The sequence below is a fragment of the Geotrypetes seraphini genome, chromosome 7 (genome assembly GCF_902459505.1).
Source record: "Geotrypetes seraphini chromosome 7, aGeoSer1.1, whole genome shotgun sequence".
In the NCBI taxonomy this organism is placed as follows: Eukaryota; Metazoa; Chordata; class Amphibia; order Gymnophiona; family Dermophiidae; genus Geotrypetes; species Geotrypetes seraphini.
The window spans coordinates 99,816,300-99,830,157 of record NC_047090.1 but is presented as its reverse complement, the minus strand read 5'-3'; the positions used below and the strand labels follow the sequence as shown (position 1 = coordinate 99,830,157).

At 46.2% G+C, this 13,858-nt stretch overlaps 1 protein-coding gene across 3 annotated transcripts in view; it reads left to right on the top strand.

Moving 5' to 3' along the window:
* The first annotated feature begins 4,458 nt into the window (after positions 1-4,458).
* Positions 4,459-13,858, top strand: part of PLEKHH1 (pleckstrin homology, MyTH4 and FERM domain containing H1) — a 288,947-nt gene continuing 279,547 nt past the window's right edge. Inside the window, exon 1 of one of the 3 annotated variants that reach the window (XM_033951458.1) lies at positions 4,459-4,680. The gene's annotated coding sequence lies outside the window, so the exon portion shown is untranslated. The remainder of the gene's footprint in view (positions 4,681-13,858) is intronic. The other 2 variants (XM_033951455.1, XM_033951456.1) reach the window with 2 other exon arrangements.

Genomic DNA, 13,858 nt, shown 5'->3' with positions numbered 1-13,858 from the left:
GACGGCGCATCGCTACCGCAAAGGCGGAGACCCTGGATGCCAACTCAAATGCGTCGTAAACGGCATGAAAAAGATATAGACGCAGCTGTGACAAGTTGGCCATAAAAGTACCAAAGTCCCCCTTATGGGAATCCGCCATGACCCCATGAAAACGGGGTAACGCCTTCACCATCTGCCTCAGGTAGGATGAAAAAGTGAATGCATAATTTAGGACCCTGGCCGCCATCATGGAATTGGAGTAGAGGCGGCGACCAAACTTGTCCAGGGTCCGCCCTTCCCTTCCGGGAGGCACTGCAGCCGAGACCCTAGAAGGTTGAGACTTTTTTAATGCCGACTCGACCAGCAACGACTGGTGAGACAGTTGCGCTTTTTCGAAGCCCTTGCACGGGATGGTACGGTACTTCGACTCCATCTTCGACGGGACCGCTGTGACTGTAAGAGGGGAGTCCAAATTTCTCAGGAAGGTCTGATGGAGGACTTTATTGAGAGGCAGACGAGGAGTCTCCCTCGGGGGAGAAGGCAAATCCTGCTCCTCTAAAAATTCCTTTGTATATTGAGAACCGGAGACCAGATCCAGGTCCAAAGCCCTCCCCATATCAAGCACAAATCTCGAAAAGGAGGAGGGCTTGGAAGGCGGGGAGGGAGATCGAGAAAGCCCTGCCGCCAAAAAGGAAGGGGAAGCCTCATGGGAATACCGAGGTTCCCTACCCGTGCCAGACCCCGAACCCCACGACGCCGCACCAAGCGACCTCGACGGGGTCGGGGACCGCCTATGCCCCGAGGAACCCCTAAGAGAAGTCCCCGGGGTATGTGGCATCGAGGCCCGCCCCTTCCGTTTTGGCGAGGAGTCCCTCGATAACCCTCCCTCGGAGGAACGGAAAAGCCTCGGATTGTCGAGGCGGAGCTCCGAGACACGCAGCGTCTCAGCCCCGGTCGGCGAGGAGCGACCGCGTTTCCGAGGAGAAGCCCGAGGACGTTTGGGCTTCCGAGGCCGACGCTTCGCCCGAGGCCGACCCGAGGGTGAGGAGTCCCGGGAGGACCTCGACGAGGAAGAAGAGGAAGAGATCCTCCTAACCCTGCGTACCTTGTCCCGTGGCCGCACACTCCGCTCAGGCTGGTCAACCGAGGTCGAGGGCAAGGTCGGGGTCGAGGCCGGAATCACCCCGGGGGCCGAAGTCGAGGGAGCCGAGACCGAGGCCGCCGAAGCCGAGGTCGTCGAGGTCGACGCCGGCTGCAGGTGCGCGAGGGCACCAGACAGCTCCGAAGCAATGAGGGCCCGGAGTAAGTCCTGAAAAACAGGAACTCCCATCATAGCCGGTAGATCCGGGGCCGGCGGGTGCTCCCTCGAGGGCGACCTCGGTCTCGAGTATTCCCGCGGGGCACCCGACTTCGACGCTCGGGGCGGGGCCGAGGATGACCCACCCGCCCCCGTCGATGAGCCCGAGGATGGCTTCTTCGAGGCTGGAACAGAAGAAGGAAGTGAGGACTTACCCACCATCGACTTCGGGGTCGAGGACGCCGGCTTAGACGAAGCGGGCTGTCGGGGCGAGGTCGAGGGAGTCGAGGCCGAGGTCAAGGCCGGGGCCGAAGCCGAGGCCGATGTCGAAGCCTTCCCCGCCGTGGGGTCCACAGCAAAGAGCTCCGCCATTCGGGCACAGCGGCGGCGGAGAGCTCTCTTCTGAAAGGTCGAGCACCTGGTACAGGAGTCAGTCGGGTGCTCAGGACCTAGGCACAATAAGCACCACCAGTGGGGATCGGTAATTGAAAGCAACCGATCGCACCGGGTGCACTTTTTAAAGCCCGTCAAGGGACGGGACATGAACACAAAAATGGCCGGGAACGAACGAGGTCCCGCGGCCGCGGCTACCGGGAGCCCCCGGAGCCGAACGAAAAACTTTTTTTTTTTTTTTCGACGATAACACACGAACGAATAAAAACAACAAATCAAGCACAGCGATCGAGAAAACACTCTCAGCCACGGTGTCAGAAGGCAAAAATATAGAGCACAATTTCCACAGGGCTTCTGGCTCCGCGGAAAAAACTGAACTGAGGACCACGAGGTGGGGATGCGCCCTCTAGTGGGCAAGAAGGCATGCACATGCGTGGTGCAGCATAGCAAACTTGAAACTTCAATCAAGTTTGCTTGAAAAGCTGTCCGCGTTGGGGCTCCGTAGATGACGTCACCCACATGTGAGAATATCATGCCTGCTTGTCCTGGGATAATGGTCAGTCATGTTATTGTTGTAGCGTGGATAGAGATTTCCTGAACCCAGAATGGTCGATATCTGTCACCCCTGAAATCCTTATTTCAAAGACTGGACAATGTTTATATTTTAGCGAGACTGACAGTAATATGAAGGTATGAAGGGATAAGCAGCATACATTTACTACATTTTGGGATCCCCGAGTCTAAAGGTGGATTTCCTCTAATTAGAGTAGACACAAGTATGGAGGAGTATTTCAAAGATTTTGAAAGCCCTAAAAGATGTGAGGAGTGATAACCACCCTGGATGAGAAGGAACTGGTGGGATGAGAAGGAACTGGTTTTCTTGTTAAGTGGATGTTATAAGGTGGGCTTTGTAATAGGGAAAATTCATGTGGATCAATCTAAAATATTTTTTGTAGGTATGTTTATTCTTATGTCTAATGATTTATTTAAAAAACCCAAAAACTTATGTTAAAACTTTAAAGCCCTGTGCAAGTTGTCTAGTTAGTAATCTGGATTCATGAAACACAGTAGGTTTTGTTCAGACAAGGGTCAGTACAGCAGTGTCCTCTGAGTATTTAAGATCCACAAAAGATTTGAGAAATTACCGCTATCTTAAATGAAATAGACACCTGAAAGGAGAAGTGGAATAATAAATATAGTTTTACTGGTGGGTTGTGGGTTTTTTTGTTTATATATTTATATGATTTATTATAACAATAATTATTTTTGCTATAGTTTTTCATTATTGCAGATCTATGTTTGGGGTTGATATTCAGAGAGATATAACCAGCCAGAAATAGCTCCTAGCTGATTAACTGCCTGCTTTACAAAGCCGTGCAGCGACAGCCCCGAAGCCCTTTAAATCTCTATGGGCTTCGGGGCCGTTACCGCTTAACAGCTGCTAGCGCGGCTTTGTAAACCAGGCCCTAAGTCACCTGTTCAGAGCTAACCGCTAATTTTCAGCAGCACTTAAAACTGGTTAGTGCCACTGAAAATAACTGTATAGCGCCAAACTGAAAACCAGCTATTTGGGGGATGTTTCCGGGGGTGGGGGGGTGGGGAGGGGGACTACGCATTTGGCTGGTTAAGTGCCGATATTCAACACTTAATTGGCCAGATTAACCGCATAAAGAGGAACACAAAGTGTTAGCTGGCTCCGGAAGCCCAGAAATTCAACTGCGGTGTACAGACATTGAATTTCCTGGTTTAATGCCACTGGAGGTCAGAAAAATGCTGATCACCTCCAGCTGAATAGTTGACTCTTAATTTTTCCCTGGAGACTATCCCCATTTTTCTTAATTTGGAGAATCATGGTTTTCTACAACATAAAAGGTGCAGGAGAGAGTCCACACTGCTCCAGGGTCTGAACGAGTCCTGTGCATTCCAGCCATGGCCTTCAAAGGTGGGGGTTTTCAAGATTTCTACAATGAATAGGGATAAGATCGCTTTGCAGGTACTGCTTCCAATGTATGCAACCAGATCTCAAGTACATTCACTGAGAAAATCTTGACAACCCCACTGGGTATTGGCAACCTCTGATCTAGAGGACAATTTTGGGGACAGTTGCCTAGCTTGTGCAGCCAGTACCTGCATAATTCACACAGAGAAAGTATGTGCATACTATTCTTTTAAGAAACCGTCACACATACACACAAATGTGCGCCCAATTTCAGAGAAAATGTGTGTGTATATTGCTGAAAATCCAAATCCCAATTTAGCTCCAACCTGAGCGTGCCTCTCTCACCACAGATAAAAATATGTGGCATTACCCATATACATTTACCAGCGCAAATAAATACTCCATAAACCCTAAAGCGGGGGTGTCCAACCTGCGGTGCGAGGGCCACATGCGGCCCCCGTGAAGTATTTTGTGCGGTCCCGGTCGAAGATGATGCAGTGTTTTCCTCTGCTGTCCCCGGGTGTTTACTGTCATGCCTCTGTCTTGCTGCAGCGTTTGCCCGGCCCCAGAAACATTTTTTTACAGCCAGTGCGGCCCAGGGAAGCCAAAAGGTTGGACACCCCTGCCCTAAAGTCATTTCCACACATAAACTGCTGTTTTATGTGTGCAAATGGCTTTGAAGACTATCCCCCCCCCCCCCTCTCAGGAGATGCTGTGAAAAAAATGGAGGGTTTCCCCGTTCTTGATGAGCAAGAAGTCCCTCGGTTCCCCTGGGCACCATATGGAAAAGCGTAATCCACCAACCCAGTTTAACAAGCTCTGCTCCTCTGGGAAAGAGTTAAGAGCGGTGCTGGTGATGTCATTGCCTAAGCTCCTTTGAAGGGCAGGCTCTGAAACGTGATCCCTGCTTCTCACCCTTTAAGGAACACCAAGAAAGAGGGGAGAATGGAAAACTGTTGAATGGAGAGGAAACGCTCTCATCTCTCTCCGGGAGCTTCCCTTGGACTGCAGAGGGAAGCGGGGCAATGGCTCGGCACTTCCTGAACTCGGACCGGCAGGGAGTGTTGAAGAGGTCAGTGTTGCCCGCGAACTGGTTGGCTCGTGGCGTGTGCGGCCCGGGGGGGGAACCGGAGAGGGAGGTCTGTGCACGGAATGATGAATTTGGTGGGGCATATATTGCTTTTAGCAGGGAGCCGGGCGCTTTCCCCACACCTGACTCTAACGAGCTCTCCATGGTCTCGGAGGACTGAAGCGCGCCCCCCGAGGATTTTCTTGGAGCCATGCAAATGGCAGTTTGGTGGCTTCGTTCTCTGCTCACCTGTTGCGTCGGGAGGGACGTCAGCCAGGCAACCACGTTTTTTCAGGGACGCAGCGGGGGTGTATCTTTGTAAACGCATTAACCCGGATAAGTTCTTTCGTGACTTTTTAACCGAGTGCCCCGGCAATAGCAAACTAGTCAACGTCTTTGATCGTCAGCTCGCTTTCTAGTTCAAGCGGCTAGATTTGGATAGGTTTGTGCGGTGGCGGAGGGAGCCGTGATAGGCGAGTGAGAGGCGCTGCTGGCTAGAGAGGATCTTGAGAGGAGGGAGTTGACAAATGATGGTCATCAAAGTGACTGGTCGGGGTGTTTGGGTGGGGGAGGGGTGCAAACAGGCAGTTACGCTCAGTTCCCACGCGGGAAGGGACGGGACCCCCCCCTCCCCTTACCCCTACCTGAAGTCGAAGAAGATGCAGCCTGCGGGAGAGAGGATCCCAGCCAAATTTCAGCCCTAAGCTCTAAAATATTTATCACCGGCACTGCTCGGTTGGCCCTACCTAGGAGCATCCCCCGTCTTGAATTAATGTGATGGGTTTTAAGGGCTACCTACAGCCATTGGGGTGGAGGGTCATTAATTGCCATACATTGTCTAGCTGTCAACTCTCCGGCTTTTTTAAAATTTTGATATGGTTTGTGGTACAATGATGCATGAATACCTTTTTGCATTTTGAACAATTAGTGATAGATAAAGCAGGTAGGGGTAATAAGATAAGAAGCAGCTCCTGGGCTTACTGCAGTTTCACTATTGTATCATGATCGCAGAGGGTGAATTGTGCCATTTGCTGTGATTAAAAAAAACAAAAACCAACCTCTAGCAATGCAAGCAAATCGCATGACTGCACTGGAAGCTGCTGCTTGTGGGAAACTATTATTACCTTGGTACTTTCACTTTTATTTCTAACTTAAGCAAAACTTCTGCTATTTCATAATTCTTGTGGGAGAAGAGATTAAAAAAAAAAAAAAAAAAATCTGTTCTCTATTCCTCCAGTCAGCTGCTTTCAGACCCCAACACACCTGCCCCTACTGTCTGCCATTCATCCTTTCAATCTGCTTCCTGTGCAAGAGTAAAGAGACCCTTATAGAAACATGATGGCAGATAAAGGCCAAATGGCCCATCTAGTCTGCCCATTCACAGTAACCATTATCTCTTTCTCTCTCCGAGAGATCCCATGTGCCTATCCCAGGCCTTTTTGAATTCAGATACAATCTCTATTTCTACCACCTTTTCCGGGAGACTGTTCCACGCATCTACCACCCTTTCCGTAAAAAAGTATTTCCTCAGATTACTCCGGAGCCTATCACCTCTTAACTTCATCATATGCCCTCTCATTGCAGAGTTTCCTTTCAAATGAAAGAGACTCAACTCATGCACATTTATATTACGTAGCTATTTAAACATTTCTTCTCATATCTCCCCTCTCCCGCCTTTCCTCCAAAGTATACAGATTGAGATCTTTATGTCTGTCCCCATACGTCTTATCACGAAGACTACACACCATTTTAGTAGTCTTCCTCTGGTCCGTCTCCATCCTTTTTATATCTTTTTGACGGTGCAGCCTCCAAAATTGTACACAATATTCTAAATGAGGTCTCACTAAAGTCTTATACAGAGGCATCAATACCTCCTTTTTCCTACTGGCCATACCTCTCCCTATGCAACCTAGCACCCTTCTAGCTTTTGCCGTCACCTTTACAACCTGTTTGGCCACCTTAAGATCATCACATACAATCACACTCAAGCCCCACTCTTCCGTCGTGCACATAAGTTCTTCACCCCCTAAACTATACCATTCCCTCTGGTTTTTGCAGCTTATATCCTCTCTGCTTTCCTCTGATTGCCCTGGTAGGAGCCTGGCAGGGACAAAAAGCCCAACATAAGAGCATAAAAGTTGCCATACTGGGCCAGACTGAAGGTTCATCAAGCCTAGTATCCTGTTTCCAACAGCAGCCAACCTAGATTACACGTACCTGGCAAGATGCCAAGGAGTAAAATAGATTTTATGCTGCTTATCCTAGGAATAAGCAGTGGATTTCCCCAAGTCCATCTTATTAATGGCTTATGGATTTTTCTTTTAGGAAATTATCCAAACCTTTTTTAAATCCTGCTAAGCTAACTGCTTTCACCATATTCTCTGGCAATGAATTCCAGAGTTTAATTATACATTGAATGAAGAAATATTTTCTCCAGTTTGTTTTAAATCTACTAATTAGTAGCTTCATCGCATGCTCCCTAGTCCTAGAATTTTTTGAAAGCATAAATAAGTGTTTCACATCTATTCATTCAACTCCACTCAGTATTTTATAGACCTCTATCATTTCTCCCCTGAGCCATCTCTTCTCCAGACTGAAGAGTCCTAGCCACTTTTTACTTTTTTACGTTTTACTTTTTTTTAAGAAGTTACAGCAATTACACTAGCGTGTTTTTGTTTATTTTCTTGAATTTTTTCACGCTGTTTGATTTTTGAAGTTATTTTCATCCTGTGTAGTTTTGAATTTTTACTTTTTGGCATGCTACATATCCTCTCCCAAAATTATGCTTTCCTCTCCAAGGACAGAGCTGCCAGGTTACCCAGTTTCAGGAGTGAGGCTATTTGCTTGGTTCTTGTTTTTAACTTACATTCCAAAACTGTGAGATTTGTCGTTCTGGATTCTACCCTTTGCTATCAGGGCTCCAAGTCTCGTAATGCAACCGGAAAGGGCTGCCAGAAATCCATGACTGACCTAAAATCTCCTTCCTGGTACTGGGTAACTTAGTAGATCTGTTTGGCATTGGATTCCATTCCTTCATGCTGGATTTGACCACTCTTCTTGTGTGGGACACAGACAGTACAAGTTTATCTGGCATCGGGATCCATTCCTCCATCCTGGATTTTCTTTGTTTCTTGCCACATGCAGGTCACAGACCGTACAAGTCTGTCTGCAATTAGGCTCTGTTCTCCTTTATTGAGTGCCGAATTCGCACAACTTTGGATGAATAAAGGCATTTGGATTTATCAGATGAGTTGAAAGTGAACATCATGGTTGAAAGTGCATTAAGTAGCTTCTCTGATAATGCACAGCATTGTATAGTTAGTGCCATATTTGCTCCCGGTACCCAGAAAGCTAACTGGTTAGATAGGACCGCACAAATAACAGTGCTATGTTACTTTTAAAAGTCAATAAAAGTCTTTTCAAAACAGAACAGCATTTTATTGAAAGCCATTGGAGCTTAGGGAAAGTGGGCATAGCACATTCTCAGACCTGATCACCTGTCACCAGTCTGGCTGCTGACACAGAGCCTCTTCTAAGAAACCTCCAGGAATGCCATTTATTTGCCAGTAAATATAGCGGGAGCAGCCATTTTACAAATATAAATGTTGAAAAAACAGGATGGCACCAGACTCAGCAGCTGCCTTGGAGAAGTGCAACATGAAAATGTTGATTTTTGCAGCTTCCACATGCAACTACTGATACTTCCTCTGCCTCGTTTTACAAACCTACATGTGTAAGTGATGTCAATTATGTAGTGAGGTTGCAATTTTACATAGTTTCATTCTGGAGATGGACATAAACGTTGCGTCTTCATGGGCCTGATGCTAGCGTTCAAATTCTTGAACAACATGGCGCCGGGCAATGTGATGGCTAAACTTCCTCTGTATGTGCCAAATCGGTCCCTCCTCTCCTAGGCTGAAATACGCTTCAAAACGACTCCTGGTCGTGCCCTTCAGCTACAAACTGCCAAACGGTCCTACTCCCACTTCATACTGAGCCACTGGAATCGACTGCCATCACAGATCAGATCTCTTGAAGGTCTCCTCAACTTCAGAAAAGCAATAAAAACATACCTCTGCCCTTGATCCATGGACTACATAGAATTGTATATTGGTAACTGAATCAGTCTGTGTCACGTAAGGATAACTACACCTAATATGTGCCAACTAGGATGAAAACTTGTGTTGTAATCTTGTACTCATATTTTAATAATAATAATTTTATTTTTATATACCGCCCTACCACATAGTTCTAGGCGGTTCACATACATTAAAAATTATACAATCAATTAAAAGTAGATTAAGATCCACTAAAATATACAACTATAAAAACAATGTGCAATTTATCAATCAGAATATTAAAACATCAGTTTACAAATTTATCCAATAAATGAGTTTTTAGTAATTTCCTAAAAGACATGTATGAGTGAGCCTGAAAGATAATAGTACTTAACCATAAGTTCATTTTACCCGCCTGAAAACTGAGCAATTTATCAAAGAATCTCTTATAACGACTAGACTTGAAAGTTGGGAGAACAAGTAAATATTGCCCTCGAATAATCCTATTGGGTTTGTATCGTTCAAAACATGAGGTCAAGTAAATAGGCGCCATTCCAAGCAACACTTTAAAACATATACAACCATATTATGTATGTTTAACCTGTAACCTGTTCTGCACTCTTTGGGAACAACTAATTAAATAAATAAAACTTTATGGGATTAAATCCCTCGTGCAAAGCTCTGGCTAAAACGAGCACTTTTTAACAACAATTTTTTATTTCTATAGCACTACCAGGCGTACTCAACGCTATTATGCACACCTTTAAGCTGGTATAAAACTTAATCTGGAATGTTTTTCCCATGCATGTAGATTTTAATCCCACCCAAAACATGCATCTTGAAATCTCTACATGGTGTGGATTTCCATGTGTAAGTAGCAGCTGTCTGACATCAGTGTATGTGATAAATATATGTGAATGCCACTGTTTACATGTGGATATGTTTCTGAAATAATTTAATTTAATTTTGTATATTCTCTTGAGCCAAATGCTTCTAGGCAGAGAATAAAAAAATTCTAGAACATTTTTCTATCTATATATCATAACAACAATTGGCCTATAATCCAAAGAAAAAATAAAATAGTTAACACAGTATCAGTATCAGTGGGTCAGACCAGTGGTCCATCGTGCCCAGCAGTCCGCTCACGCGGCGGCCTCCAGGTCAAAGACCAGTGCTCTAAAATGAGTCCAGCCTCACCTGCGTACGTCCCAGTTTAGCAGGAACTTGTCAATCTTAGTCTTGAAACCCTGGAGGGTGTTTTCCCCTACAACAGACTCCGGAAGAGTGTTCCAGCTCTCCACCACTCTTTGGGTGAAGAAGAACTTCCTTACGTTTGTACAGAATCTATCCCCTTTCAACTTTAGAGAGTGCCCTCTCGTTCTCCCTACCTTGGAGAGGGTGAATAATCTGTCTTTATCTACTAAGTCTATTCCCTTCAGTATTTTGAATGTTTCTATCATGTCCCCTCTCAGTCTCCTCTTTTCAAGAGAGAAGAGGCCCAGTTTCTCCAATCTCTCACTGTACGGCAACTCCTCCAGCCCCTTAACCATTTTAGTCGTTCTTCTCTGGACCCTTTCGAGTAGTACTATGTCCTCCTTCATGTATGGTGACCATGGCCTGGTACAGCGGCATGATAACCTTCTCCGATCTGTTCGTGATCCCCTTCTTAATCGTTCCTAACATTCTCTTCGCCCTTTTCGCCGCACCCGCACATTGCGTGGATGGCTTCATCGACTTGTTGATCAGAACTCCCAATTCTCTTTCCTGAGAGGTCTCTCCAAGTACCGCCCCGGACATCCTGTATTTGTGCATGAGATTTTTGTTACTGACATGCATCACTTTACACTTATCCACGTTGAACTTCATTTGCCATGTCGATGCCCATTTCTCAAGCTTAATACAGCCTAGCCCATAACTGATAGGTTTATACAAAGATAAAAAATAATTACTGGCACCAAACCAAAATCAGAATTTAGGTTAAAGTCTCTGCAAAAAATTTCTCTCAAACTGTGTGCCACAACACGGTTGTCCCAAAGAGATTCCGGGTGTGCTATGAGAGATTCCAGAATTTTACTTTATTTTTAAAAATTCCCTTCATAAGTATACATTAGAATAGATGACATGTACGTCGCATACGCAAGAGTCTGTTAATGTTATGAGTGTCTGTGTGCATAAGGATACAACTGACCAGACAAGCATCATTCTTTAACGTGATTGGTCCTTGAAAAATAACAGCAAGGAATTAATTTTATTTTTTATGCAGTAGTTATCTTAACTTGAGAAATAAATGATCAAGGCTTTGTTACTGTTTGGATCTTCTTATTTTTGTGAACTTGAATTTTCAGCTTGGACAGAAATTAAATAGAAAAAAAAGAGAATGACTACAGATGGTGATGAAATGCACGTTTCCCCACAGTCCAGGCATGAAATGCATGTGGCCCCACAGTTCAGGTAACACCAAGCTAACTCCAGCGATGTAGAGCCCTCCATCCTCTGCCACCCTCTCGCTGCCTGTCAGGAAGTCCAGAGTCTATACAAGGCTGGCACTGGTGCTAGCTTAACTGATGCAGGGCCTTCAAGTCTATCATCTCATGAGGCCCTGTTGGTACCGCCCCTCTGATGCAACGTGCCAACAGGGCCTTACCAAGTGCGTGAACGTGAAGGCTCTTAATTGAAGTTAGCACCAATGTTGGGCTTTGTGTGAAATCCAGATTCCGGGTCAGGCAGTGGTAGGACTGCAGAAGGAGGAAGAGAGAGGAGGAGAAATGCTTGACTTGCTGGGGGGGAGGGAGAGAGGGAGTGATGTTGGGCTGAGGAATGTGGGGAAATGGAGAGAGTTGGCAAGGCTGGCTGGTTAGCTGGCTTGTTGGCTGGCTGGCTAGATGGGTATGGAGAAATGCCAGTCATGGATGAAGGAGAAGGGGAGATGGGATATGCTTCTTATGGGAAGGAGAGGAAGAGAAGGAAATGCAAAATACACATGGATGGAGGAGAGGGAAGGGGAACTAAAGAGAAAGGGAAGATATACACAGGGATGAAGAGGAAAAGAAGAGAGAGGAAGAAGGTGCATATGGATAAAGTAGAATGGAAGGAAATAGAGAGAGAGGAGATGTACGTACATGGCTGGAAGTGAAAACAAGAGGGGGAAAGATGCAGGAAGAGAGGGTTATGAATTTGGGACACAGAAGGGAGTGAATAGAAAGGGAGAATTGTTGGGCGTGAGTGTATGAGTGAGAGGGAAAGAGATGGTGCACATGGGGAAAGGAAGAAAGAGGAAATTTGGGAATGATCATGAGTGGATCTGGGGCGGAGCTTGGGCGGGGGTACTCGGTTGATATTTGTTAGACTTAGGGGGTATTTGGCTTGAAGAAGTTGAGAAACATTGATTTACACTATGTACATAGGCCTAATCAACAAACAAATTGTCAGGAATAACTTTTTACAATTCCAATACTTCCACATGTAAACCAACACCAGTGCAGATTATTCAGCAGTTTATATTCTATTCAGATATTCAAACCCTTTGTTTATAGACTTTAATTCTCAGTTCAAATTCAACAATTTCCAAACATCTTTGTACCTCTCTCAGTTCTGACTGTCAACACTGTAGCTGTAGGCTTCTCGCAAGTTTCTTAGCTTAGTGCCAAGGAGGGCTTGGCTGTGTACCTAGATCCCTCCTTTCCTTTCCAATCCACCTTCACCCAGTCCCCACATTTTCACCCAATCCTTGGAAGCTCATAGAGATAGGTGGGTGCTGTGCTTCCCGGCTGGTGGACTTGCCTCTTTGGGAGTCTCCTGGTGGTTATCCTTTAGCTCTGAGGCCCTTGCCCTGCTAAGATCATTCCACCTCTACCGCTGGTCTCTAGGGAGCCTTCTCCCTTGTTGGGCTGCTGATGTCAATTGCATCCCGGTAGCTTAGCGCCTTTATTGGGCTTCTAGTGACGAGCCACACTCCGGTAGACTTCTCCTCCTTTGAGGAGTCTCTGGGGTAGCTTCCTGCTGGGTTCCAGTTACCAGCCCTCAACAGGGCTTGGCGACCACCTCTTGAGAGCTGCCTCTGCTCTTCTGCTCCCAAAGGCTGCTTGCCTTTCCTTCTGCCTTGGGGCCTTTTGCCTTGAGTCATGTGGGCTGCTGATTTTTTGTCCTGAGCTCTCTACTCCCAAGAGCTACTGATCCATTTCTTTGAGTGCTCCTAGTGGTACACCTCTGCTGGTACACAGCATTCTAGCTCTTAAAAGAGTTCTGTATCAGCCAGTAACAGAGTTCCTCATCTAAGGTGCAACCTCCCAACAATGCATAATGCACAGATATGACTCTATGCAGTGCAAGCTCATAGATTCTAGACATTTCAAAACCAATTTCAACACACTGGGCGTGCTTTCCCACTATTTCCCCCTCCTCTGAACTCATGGGGAGTGGATTTTCATTTCCCCTATTCTGATTCAGCTCTGCTCAGTTCATATTCCCACATTCATTTGAGCCCACAAGCTTTATTCCCACTCTTGAAATAATCTCTTAAAATGCATAACATTTCACCCAAAAGTCTGAATGTTCATCCATCAGTGCATAATTTACATAGGGTGTTAACTAAACCTCTCTGCACATTCAGTCATGTGACTTTCACCAATTGGACATAATTTTCCTGCAGCTAGATAAATGGCAGACAGAAACCCCTTTATAGTTTTTAACACAGAGAGATAACTGCTGGTTTTAAATCCACAGTTCACAAACACCTCTTTTCAAGCTTTTAGAAGCCATTGGGGGTTTCATCAGGAAATGTGAAACTGGTCTTGCAATTTAAAACTTGTTATTAAAAAAATCCAGTTGGATCTTCTGTGGAAGGGCATCAATCACCAAATAAAAAAATAGGGGAGAGAGGGGCACGTCGAACGTGAACTCTCAGGCCTTGAGCATGTGCACATGCTCAAGGCCCAGCACAGGAAGCAGATCTTCGGGCTCCGGCACCAGCACAGGACATGCTGGTGCCGATGCGGAGGCTACATCAAAGTAAGATGGGTTGGGGGGACCTCAGGTCGCGGCGGGGGGGGGGGGTGCCCAATGGCAGCAGGAGGGTGCCCAATGGCGGCGGGGGGGGGCCGGTTCGCGGGGGAGGGGGGCGCTCG